Here is a 13,010-nt window from a genome sequence, read left to right as displayed (position 1 = left end):
TAAATTAAACTTTTAAGATCACAATTGCAAGCTCACATTAAAGGATCAGTTAAGTGCAAAGGAGACCAACAAAAATCGCAGATTCCAGTGCAAGTAACCTAAACTAACAGAGCTTACTCAACACTAACCTTTAAATTGCAATGGCGAGAGAAAATTGAAGTCGCCGGAAAAAAATTATAATCGCGAGAGAGAAAAAAATTGCAATCACGGGCGTGGAAAAATTTTAGGGCAAGAGAAAAAATATGAAGTTGAATATTCAATTAAATTGACATTTATCGTTAAAAAAATAATACTGACAAATATGGTAATTATTTTTTAAAAAGTAGACACACAAGTTATTTTCCCAAATGTATTTATGTAGTAGAGTAGAATTTAGCAACTCTTGAATAAATTTAGGAGTATATACTATATAGTAATGAAATTTTTCAAAGGGAAAATTACTTGAAGAATATAGTATCATAATATTAAAATTATCTATAATAAGTACCAAAGTTTTCTAGTTTTTCAAAAATACCCTATTTTTAATATCAAAACTATCTCAAGTGGTGTCGACCGACACTGTTCCATTGAAAATTTTTAGTATCATAGTAAAAATATTATTAACGACATTATTTGAGAAAATGAGCTTCTTTGAAATATATTAATATGGTGCGCGGATGGAGCATGTCATTCTCTCAAGCTAAGTGTGGCCGAGTTTGAACCTTGAACCTCCAATCGATGGTCAATGGGATTTTAGCAACAACTTTGTGAATATGATTGTACATTTGATTTATTTAGTTATATGATTGAATCTATTATTGAATATTGTGAATGATTTTTTAAGCGTTTAAGCTTACGTGCTTCGAAATTGTTCAAGATTCGAACTTTCATAGAAAAACATTCGTGTTCGTAAAAGCTAAAGTGTATACTAAAGCTCAAACAACACCTGATGTTGATTGTAGGGGTGGGCATAAACACCGGAAAATCGAAACACCGAACCGAACCAAAATTTTTAAGAATTTCGATTTTCGATTCGATATTTGGTTTACTTTTTTGTATTTTTTGATATTTCGATTCGGTATTTCGATTTAAACCAAAATATTATACTATAATTTATATTATATTAATTAATAATTATTAATATTAAATATTTAAAAAACAAAGAAAGTAAGAAATAGAAACCCTATGGTCCTACTCCTCTCTCTTTCTAGTTTCTACTGATTTTCTTTTTCTCCTTTCCTCTTCCTCTTCTCCTTCAGCAGCGCCGGCCGCCGCTAGGAGAAGCAGCAGCGCCGTCCGTCCAGACGTCCATCAGAAAAAGGCAAGAAGCAGCAGCAGTCGCGAGAAGCAGCAGCGTCGGCGTCCGGCCGTCCACCAGAAGAAGAAGAAGCAGTCGCGCCACACCGTCAAGCAGCCAGCAGCAGCGGCGCCGTGCCGTCCGCCATCAACATTCAACCAGCCAGGCGCCAGCAGCCGCGCAGGAGTCAGGACAACAGGTCTGTCCGTTTGTTTTTTTAATTTTTTTTGACTTTTTTTATTTTTTTTCTTTTTGATTTTGTTTTTATTACTAGTTATTGTGATATATATATATATATATATATATATATATATATATATATATATATAGTTGGCTAAACAAAAATAATTAAATATGGGTGTAGCTGATCAAAGTCGAATAAGTATGGTTGATTCTACGGATAATACACCTAGTAATAGCAATGATCCGTCAATTGACACAGAAATAATAATAAAAAAAAAAGAAATGGATCCTAGATCTCCTGTTTGGCAACACTTTGAAAAGGTTTTTGAAAATGGTGTATTTATTAAAGCAAAGTGCTTGCATTGTAAACAATATTATGCTGCCAATACAACAAGAAATGGAACAAGTGGATTAAAACAACATTTGATTATCGGTGTAAAGTGTATAAACCTCCGACTGTTGCACCCAATATTCAAAAATTATTAAATATTCAAAATAACAATTTAGAGACTTGGAAATTTGAGCAAGAGGTATGTAGGAGAGCTTTAGTTGAGATGATTATTTTGGATGAACTACCTTTTAGTTTTGTTGAAAAAGAAGGGTTTAACAAGTTTATGAGTAAAGTCCAGCCTTTGTTTTATATTCCTTCTCGTAGAACCATAACAAGGGATTGTTATGAAGTTTATGGTGAAATGAGAATAAATTTGAAACAATCTTTAAGAGAAATACAACCAAGAATTTGTCTCACAACAGACACATGGACTTCAGTGCAAAGAATCAATTATATGTGTTTGACTGCTCACTTTATTGATAGGGATTGGGTGCTTCATAAAAGAATATTGAATTTTTGTCCTATCACTAGTCATAAATGTGAGTATTTGGCTGAGTCTATTAGTAATTGTTTACTTGATTGGAAGTTGGATAACGTTTTTACTATTACGCTTGATAATGCATCTTCAAATGATGTGGCAGTTTTAGAGTTGTCAAAAAAATTAGATATGTGGGGAGCTAATTTGATGGAAGGTAAGCATCTCCATGTGAGATGTATGGCTCGTATACTTAATGTAATTGTGCAAGATGGTTTGAAAGAAATTGGTCCTTCTATCAAAAGGGTGAGACAAATGGTGAAATATGTTAGATCATCTTCTTCAAGGACAAGAAATTTCTTGAAATGTGTTGAAATGCAAAAGATAGAATGTGATAAGATGTTGTCTTTAGATGTGCCTACTAGGTGGAATTCCACCTATTTGATGTTAGACACAGCAGAAAAGTTTGAGAAGGCTTTTGAGAGGTTTGATCTTTATGATGGTAATTTTAATTCTTTTCTTGCTACTGATGTTTGTGAAGATGGAAGTATTGCAGGGTCAATTCAATATGAAGATTGGGCTAATGTGAGGAATATCACAAAGTTTCTTGAAAAATTTTATGAGCTCACTTTGAAGTTTCAGGTTCACGGTATATTACTTGTAATGTTCAATTTAAAGATATATGTGAACTTGATGCTTATTTGAAATTATGTATAGCAAGTGATGACCTTGATTTGAGTAAAATGGCTTCGAGAATGAAAGAGAAATTCAAGAAATATTGGGGGACTCCTTAAAAAAAGAACAAAATGATTTTTATTGCTTCTGTTTTGGATCCTCGCAATAAATTTGTGTATGTTAGTTTTTCTCTTGAAGAATTACTTGGGAAAAAACGGGAAATGTAGTGAATACGAAAGTAGAGGCTTACTTGAGAAATTTGTTTGCGATATATGTAAGTAAGTATGAAAAAGGTTTCAAAAGTCAAGCATCTTCATCTGACTCATCTGATTCTTCTGCTAGTGGTATTTCTCAAAATGTGTCAAATTCTTTGAGAACTAAGTTGCACATGAAGAAACAAAAGAATAATTCTGGAAGTTTTGGTGTTAAATCTTGGTTGGATAAATATCTTCTTGAAGACCAAGAACCTGAATTTGGAGATTTTGATATTTTGAGTTGGTGGAAAGTTAATTCTCCTAGATTTTCAGTACTTTCACAGTTGGCTCGAGATGTATTGGCTATTCCTATGTCGAGTGTGGCATCGGAATGTCCATTTAGCACCGATGGTCGAATTCTAGATCCCTTTAGAAGTTCATTGACTCCCAAATGTGTGCAATGTCTTATTTGTGTCCAAGATTGGCTTAGACAAGAAACCAAGCCTATTTGTGTTGAAGAAAGTTTGGAGTTTCTTGAAAAAATTGAACTTGGTAAGACTTTTTATTTTTTATTTATTTATGAAAAAAATAAAATACTTATTGTGTTGTATCTTGTATGACATGTTTCTTTTTCTTAACTATAGAGATGGCAAATAGTGGAAGAAACTCTTCCATTGTTGATCTATGATTGACTTGCAAGCGGTGAGTTTAATACATCATTTATTTAATCATATCATTTTTTAATCTTAAAAGTAGTATTCTAAGTTTCTAATATTTGATTTTATCTTAAAAGGTCCAAGGGTCAAGACCATGAAGAAATAATTTTGTTGGCACGTGACACTTGAAAATTGAAAGCGATCTCATGGAAGAAAGTCAAGAAACTCATTATTGTTGTTTGTTATTGTTGACATTTGAACTGAAAGTAATCTCATGGAAGAAGACAAGAAATTTAAAATACATTATTTGTTGCTTATTATTGTTTATTATGTGCTCATGAAAGACTTTATTGTTACTTGTTAGATTTGTTATTATGTTGTATTTGTGAAGACATTAACTACAAATCTATAATGCAACTTTTGTTTTAGTGTCATTGTGAATTTAAAATTGTGTGTTTTAGTGATATTGTGAATTTAAAATTTATGGTGTTAATGCCTAATGGCATATTGATATATTGATATTTGGTAGTAAATTAGTAATGCACTTCTTTGATGTATTGTCTATTTTTACTTTTTAGCCCATTAAGTTGAAAAATCAAACAAAAAATTGAAAAAATTGTAAAGTTTAAAATTTTAAAAAGCCCACTAAGCAGACTCATTAAAAGACCGAGATAAAAAACCACACCGAATCGAAATATTTTGATTCGGTATTCGGTACACAATTTACAAAAACCGAAAATCAAAAAAACCAAAAAAAAATCGAAACTGAACCGAAATACCGAATGTCCACCCCTAGTTGTTTGGGGTTTACTGATCAAATTAATAAGTTCGAGTATATCTCATGTGGATTGTCACATATGATGATAACTGCTAAGTAGAATATGTGTGTTTATTTGTTCAATTTTATACAAATTTTAATATCTACTTATACATATCCAAACGATAATCGGGAATAATTTTAGAATATGTTTATGTATTATTCTTATATATTAATACTCCAACGAATCATATATAATACAAGAATTTTCACCTTATCAAGATCTTATTTGTTCATTCACTTGAGATTTTGTTCAACTTATACAAATGCTAATACCCTACTGTTGTAGTACTCTCACAAAAATCCAAATTTGTTGTCATTTTCTGATTATTTGACATGTTATGAGTCTCTAAAGTTTAAGTGGCCATGTTAATTAGGAACTCAAGACATTAAAAGGGGGGCCAAATATAATCTCACATGCTTATGTTGGAGATGTACAACACTCTATCTTGACAAACCATGGCCAATAACATAGAAGCTAAGATATATGATGGATGATATGAACTTTAATTTGTCTTATTTGGAGAAGAGACTCTTCAATGATGAGTCATGTCTACTATAATATTTTGAGTTACAAGTTTTCTTCCTAATGTCATAGGTATATATATGGGGGAAATTGTACATAACCTAGTTTAGGTATTCGATATTCGATAGAATAGGTCTATTAAGGTGGTAAAATGTTCCATGCCAAAAAAATTACTCATTTTTATTTCTCAAAACTAATCTTGATTTGCATCAGATAAGGTTATTACTTAGTAAGGTGGCAAAACGCTCTATGCAAAAAAAGTTATTCATTTTTATTTCTCATGGATCGAAACTGAGATTTATGAATTTGAAATATTTAATTTAATTTTTTTTAATTTTTGTATATCTGATTTAATCGTAGTTAATTAAGTAATGATAAAAAAGTTGGGAAAAGAAAAAGAAAACATTTTATATGTATTTATAATTTGATTAAGACACTAGAAACTCATCTGTTATATTAAGACTAAGATGTTTAAAATTATATATTATTTGAATATTAAATAATTAAGATTGTTTAATTTTCAGCTTCTTAATATATGAACTTTATTTTTATTTAAAATTTAAATTAATGACATACTAAATTAATCTAAACTCTATATAAAAAAAATATGTTTCAAAAATTATATAGTAGTTGGAGGATGGTGATAAGTGAGATGGTGATTGTGGATGTCAATTGAGAACAATAATAATTAATGACGATGTTATGAAGAATAACTAGTGATATTAATGATGACTAATAATAGTGAAAATATTCTTATTATATCTCACCAATTATTATTGAGTTTTCAAAAATCTATTCAACTTGAATTAGTTCTTAGTTAATATAATTATCAGCTAATAACTAATTCAAGTTAAGGTTTACATTGTCTGTATAGTTTGCGGACTGTTACATATTATATAATAATAATATATTTATTGTTCACCGAAAAATATTAAAAATTGTGACAAAGATTATACCATTTTCAAATCATCTTGGAATTCCAAAAACATCAAGGATGATGTTGGGCACGTGACAGGGCATGGCCTCTCTCAAATTCCATTTCTTGTGTCAATGTCTTATGTCAAGACATTGATAGAACCATATTATTATTATTATTATTTTCATTTGGTCACTCCAAAGCTAATATACACTCTAATAATTGAATTCTCTCTTTTAATATAATAATTGCTTCTAATAATTAATATGTTAGTTATTTTGGCCTTAACTTTGTTTGAAGAGACGGCTCAAGATGACGGCTAATTAATCTTAATTAATCAATGTCTATAAAAAAATTTATTTACCATTAGATATGAAGTAAAATTAAAATTCTTTATTTTTCAAAGATGATCATCTATCAAGTTTTCAGTCGTTTGCATCGTAGAAGTTAGGGAGAAAACATAAATATTTCGTTGAATTATTGTAGATGGTATACAGATATCCTTCGTCGTACGTTTGAGCATAGGCGAGGTCAGAATTTTCAATAACGAGGTTCAAAATCTGTAGAAATACACATGAAGTAGTTGAAGAGGGTTCAACATCTACTATATATACATATAAAATTATTTTAATCGTGTATAAATAATATAATTTTTCGCCGAAAGGGGGTTCGGTACAAGGTAGCTCCGCCCTTGCGTTTGGGACATTGGTGCTCTTGTCATCCAAAATTAAAGCATATATGGGCTTGACTCTAATGAAAGACTAAATAGGGACACGTGACACAATCTTATCAAGTCGATCCAATATTTAATAAATGTCAATTGGTGAATAAGATTATGATACTCGTATGTCCGTTAGTATAAAAGGTGTATATATATATATATATATATATGATGAAGAACATCTGCATATTATTTACGATAATTTAAGAGTATATTTATTTTTTTTTCTTAGAAATTATATCGCCTCCGAAAGAAGTTATAGTTATCATCAAATTATTCGTCTTATCTACTGTCTTCAGAATTAATCGATGATGTGAAAGAAAAGAACGTTACACTATAATCGGTACAATCCTCTTTTTAAAAAATTGCAATAAAAAGCAATCGTAAGTCGAGAATTAATACACAAGGAGACATTATGCCCTTTTGTACACTGTTTGTTATTGCTAGAGTACTACAAGCTCTAAACATTGCTTACGTAAGATAAACCGTTTGTTAGACGTGTATTTTTTTCCATTGCTTGTATAAAAAAAATTAAATTAAAAAAATCACGTATTATATCGAATTAAATCCTTGTCCAAGATGGTCCACATATAACAAAATGTCTAAGGATGGCATGAATTTCACTGCATGATGTTCAAAGGAAGCAGTATATAGTAGGTCAAGTTGGTCCAAAATTAAAAGAATGATTGAAATGAAATGTTTGTTGATTTTCATGTCCCCTTTAAAACCTACGTACTCATCACGTGAACTCACAAGGGTATTTAGCCATATATTATTTTACCTTGTCTGACATGGTCCACAGACATCAACAAAAACGCAAATAAGAAGTTGAAGTATAAAAATTCGAAATTTTTATTATCTTCTTCAAAAGCACTATTTTAAACTTCAGACAATGGCCTTGTCCACATATAAATTTTAAATTTTAGTTACACAATAATTTTTTTAGAAATTTCTATATATGATTAATTAATTTGCTATTTATATCATATTAATTAATAACTATATAATACACATTATAATGTATATAACATTAAAAATTATAGTTAAATAATGAAGTATATATTTATTACTTAAATCATATTCATAGTAAGTTGTTGTTGCCTTAGGATGTGTAGCCTTGACATGAATTTGATTGAAATCTTCCTTAGTGTCTATATATGTCTCCATTTGATGGAAAAGGTGAGATGTAACATGTGTTCATTATTAGCTATATATATATATATATATATATATATATATGGCAGACCACACATGAATATAGTGATCATTTATGAATGTTCAAAATTGTATATTATACATATCGTAGTCCTATTCCGCAACTAATAATTTTAATTAATACCTGTAGAAAGAAAATGTCTTACTATTTTCCCAATTGCCAATTGAAATACATGTTTGTATCTTAGTAGGGAACATACTATTTTGATATACAAGCCCCCATAAAAAAATCAATTGGTTGTTTGCCACATGAAATACTTTATACACAATTGCATTATCTCAAAAAATAATAATAGAGCTACGGTCCCTTTCGTCTAACTTTATAATCTCTCCCTCCTGATCTTGTTTCTTTCTTTGTTTCCAAATTCCAAATTTTAAATTATTTTACGCGTCATTCGATAGTTAATTTGGACGTGAGTTATATGTAGAGGTATCAAATAATCTTATATCACGTTTATCAACTAGTTGATAAGGACTTTGGGAGTATATAAGTTATTTATATATAAAATTAATATCAATATATAATGTAGAAACTCGCAATATATATATATATATATATATATATATATATATATATATATATATATTATATATTTATATTTAACGGTGTTTTTATTTTTTCTTCATGTCTGGTTTAATAAATTGAATATCGTTTATAATTATATGAACTATATCTTGTTGGGCGTAAGATTAACATGTGGTATGAGTGTGCGAGAGAGAGATTTAAGAGATACGTGTAGTTTATATACCCCCTTAACATTTTTGAAGTGTTTTTTTCCCACCCTGAGACTGTGACACCATTCTCACCTGCCACATCATAGCCACATAAGTGCCACATCATAACGATGTCATTAATTTTTTATTTCTTGTTTACTTATTCACTATTTTTTCTTACACACTTTTTAAAATTAATTATATCAACTGATTAATTTATAAATGCTTATCCCATCCCCACACCCACCCTTCCTTGTTGTTTCCATTATTCCAATCTTCAATTCTTTCTTTTTTTTCTTCTTCTTCATCACTATTCAACAATATTTAAAGTCACTTTAAAGAAGTAAAATTCACATTATCCTCTTCGAACCCTCCCAACAAATCTATCCTCTTGGAGAATGGATTTTTTTGAAAGCCAATTCTTTCTTGACAACTCAAATAAGAAATGAAGATTGCATAAGAAAGTTGATCCAAAAAAATATAAATTTTATGAGAAATGTTTGAATAATCTAGAAATCAAAATGGGTCACCCAAAAATTAAGAAAGTTTACATTTGTGAAATCGACATCAATAATATAATGAAATCAACGTCAATAAAACGACATTGGTATTAAATTTTATGGATTAGTAAAAGATAAGTGAAATCAAAATAGAAAGATAAAGATGGGGATGAAGATGGAGGATGATATGTTTCAATGGAGAAAGATGTGTATTAGGAAGACAACAAAATGAAATTTTTTGTACAAAATAAATTAAAAAGGGACCCACTAATTTCATTTACCTCATAATAAGAAAATTTACTTATTTTACAGATATAATATATAAAAAAAATATTTAAATAATTTATTATATATTAGCCAATAAAAAAAGGTCATGTGTAAGACTTTAAAATTTTAGCTTTTTTTCTCTTTTTCACGCACTTTCAGGAGAGTACACTTACCTCTCTCTGCCACATCATTCCCTTGAGGTATTTTAATCACTTGAAAGATGTTAAGGGAGTATTTAAACACCCGTATATTTTAAGTGATAAAGTAAGTTTTGCTGTCAAGTTTAGATTTTTTTTAATGTATTTTCCCTAAAAATTAATATACAAAAAATCGTTCTAAAAGATATATTGTAGTTATTTTATTAACATGTTCATATGACACCTAAACAGTTTAACATGGAATACACGTGTAAAGAATATTTGGTTAGATGACAAGAAAAATATACAATAAATCTCGTCTATAAGGTAATATTAGTGAGATACAACTAATTATTACATGATTGAACCTCGTCAAATTGAAATAAATATTCTTACTCATGCAAAGGAACTCTTTCTTGGCAACTTGGACAACTTAGGTTGATGTTTGTCCCACATATCACTAGGAAGATCGGGATCGCGTTGAGGGTTGAACCTCACCAAATGATCTTATGGATCACCCATCCTATCTTTTAGGTTCCATTTGGGCAATATGTATCCCGCTATGTATTGCTCGTATAGAATACATTTTTGCATTTAACTATTAAAAATTTTCATTGATCATCTTCATATGACCGCGTAAATAAGATATATATATATATATGACAATTCATATTGAACATTCACAAAAGAATCTATAATATTTTTTTTGTGATAAACTTATTATTTAAATCTTGACTTAAATAAGCAGTACTATTTATTATAACATATATTTTCTAAATTAATAATATATATAAATTACGAAAAAATCTATGTTAACACGATATTTTTTATGTCGCATAATACATTTATTAGAGTCAAATGTAGTGTAAATCAAAATAGCTTTACCGCTTCCCTTCCTATTTAAAAAATGGGCAAAGATTCTATGCTTATATTGGAATTTTAGTAAGCAAATTTATGCAAAATTCACTAGGTTTCACTTAGATTCTATATTTATATGGAAAATTTTATTATATAATAAATGTATATATATTTATTGGGAATCTATTAATAAAGTAGTCTCTTGGTCCAGTGATAAAAATAGAACGTACTTAATCTTCGCTATCATTTAACGAATGTTCAAATATTTTTAATACATAATAAAACCTATAAATTTTAAATTTCAAATTCCATATTTTATTTTTCAATTTCTTACAAACAGCAGACAAAGCATATGGGTGGTCTTTGAGATCTTGTTTTTAACCTCATTAATCATTTGAACCAACATATCCCATTTACATGCAAATCATATAATTTCTCATGCAAAATGTTGATATGAACTTCTATAGTCCTACTGTCACCCCCTTGAGGGCCCTCATGTTATTATCCAAAGTATAAAAATTTTGCAACATGATTTGACATTTTTTAAAATTGATTGCCCAATTTTTTCCATCTATATATCTTGTCTCTCTATAAATAATAAGACAATATAATTTGTTTAAAACATATTCCAAATTTCATTTTTTAAAAAAATTACAACAACATCAAAAATGGCTATTGTTAATCAAAAAACACATTGGTTCTTGATCATGTCTTTCATTTTCTTCTTCTTCTTGATCACTTGTCAAGGTATGTAATTCTCTCTTTTTTAAATATAATTTCTAATAATCCATTTTCTAGATATATTTTTTTCATATACTAAATTGGTTTCATTTAATTTTCTATTTTTGCAGCAAGGAATTTACAAGTTGATAATTGTGAATTAGTTCAAAAGAATGGCAACCAACAAGTTGTTATAAGCACTAAAGAGAAATCAGAGTATGAAGATTCAGTAGCAATAGACATAGATTATACTCCTGCTAGAAAGAAACCTCCTATTCATAATTAGAATTTGGAGAATTATCGAGTGACGAATCCAAAATTTAGAATCAGTCGATGATGTTTATGATATTATGAGTGTTATTACTTTTTGTTACACGTATATATATCTCATTTGAGAGCTGGATACAAGTGGATTATGTCAAATTCATATGTTGTGTCTAGTCTAGATCTTGATGTCACAAGTACTTTTATATATGATGTAATATATATACTTCCATTTCTAAAATACATGTACGTAGTAAGAAAATCCAAGGATAAAAAAATTATATATAATCATAGAGGGTATATATAATTAAGGAGATATATATCATTTATTATGTGGAGAAGGTTTTTGTGAAATTTCTTTGAGAATTAAGAAGATGAATATATATTGAATTAATGTTGAGGTTTTGTATACATGTTATACACATTTATGGAGATATTCAAAGCTTCAAAATGATAATTTGTGAGAGATTTTAATTTGTAATTGGATACTCCCTAAGTTTTGATTTATTTTCTGATTTTGTTTTGGTGCGGAGCTTAAGAAAGTTTAAAAATGAATATTGTCATTTTAAACGATGTATATAAAAAAATTAAATATATATATATACACACACACACTAGAATATTGTTTAATCTTGTGATTATAAATATGTCATATGAAAAGTTAAAATTAATAAATTTTTAAGAGAAAAAAGATTATTTTAATTTTTTTTTTAAAAAAGTAAAATAAATAAATTGAAAATGGTAATATATATTTTGGGCGACGGCTGTATTTTATTTGAGTAATTTTAGATTTATTTCTTATTTCGTCCTTTTTACTTTCTATTCTTGTTTTTTCCTTAATATTCCTTTTGTAGGTAATTTATTCAGTAAAAAAAAAAAGAGAAGGTGCTCTTATATTAAAAAAGGAGTACTTTTATTCTTAAATCCTTTTTTTTCTTCATTTTTTGTAATTAGATTCGTTCATTTATTTTCAGAAATAAAGTTTTTTTTGCAACGTGAATCGATAAAAAATTTATAATATAAGATACGATTTTTTTAAATTTTATTTGATAAAATACATGATGAGAAACAAATTCTTATTGAAATATCGAGAAACTTCTTAATCACCCCTCTGAGATTGATATATATTTTCTTTTATATGATTTGGATAAAATGTTCTCTAATAAAGACGATTCAGTACTCAAAAGGAATCAAACCTGATTAGAGATTGAGTTGATATCGAGTCTCTCCAACTTTTTCTTTTTCTCTTTTTCCCCCCTTATATTTACAAAGTAAATCTACACAATAAAATACATATTTTTTGCTTAAAGTAAATAGAGATGTTAAATTACTGGGTAGAGTTGTACATCTTTTTTAGAGGTCTTCCACACGTATAAATACTTGTTGGTCTTTACTTTGACATTGTGGGATTCATTCGGGTGTAATGCTTACAATATAATTTTTTTATATATAAAGGACTTGAATTCGAGATTTCAAGTTCGCATCATAATTCATGTTATTTTTCTAAGTTGATCGATAATAATGATACTAGTTATATTGAGAGTATTTCTCATATTGTATTTGGT

At 28.5% G+C, this 13,010-nt stretch overlaps 2 long non-coding RNA genes across 2 annotated transcripts; both read left to right on the top strand.

Moving 5' to 3' along the window:
- The first annotated feature begins 3,393 nt into the window (after window positions 1-3,393).
- On the top strand, window positions 3,394-3,994 carry LOC138347916 (uncharacterized). The gene is made up of 3 exons (XR_011220477.1): window positions 3,394-3,686; window positions 3,779-3,836; window positions 3,928-3,994. It is a non-coding gene; the product is annotated as an uncharacterized lncRNA (long non-coding RNA).
- Window positions 3,995-11,065: 7,071 nt separating this feature from the next.
- LOC138347915 (uncharacterized) lies at window positions 11,066-11,856 on the top strand. Its single transcript, XR_011220476.1, has 2 exons — window positions 11,066-11,208; window positions 11,313-11,856. It is a non-coding gene; the product is annotated as an uncharacterized lncRNA (long non-coding RNA).
- Window positions 11,857-13,010: the final 1,154 nt, after the last annotated feature.

Source organism: Solanum lycopersicum, chromosome 4 (assembly GCF_036512215.1).
Source record: "Solanum lycopersicum chromosome 4, SLM_r2.1".
NCBI lineage: Eukaryota > Viridiplantae > Streptophyta > Magnoliopsida > Solanales > Solanaceae > Solanum > Solanum lycopersicum.
Note: the sequence above shows the minus strand (reverse complement) of the source record. Positions and strands in the feature narration are given on the sequence as shown.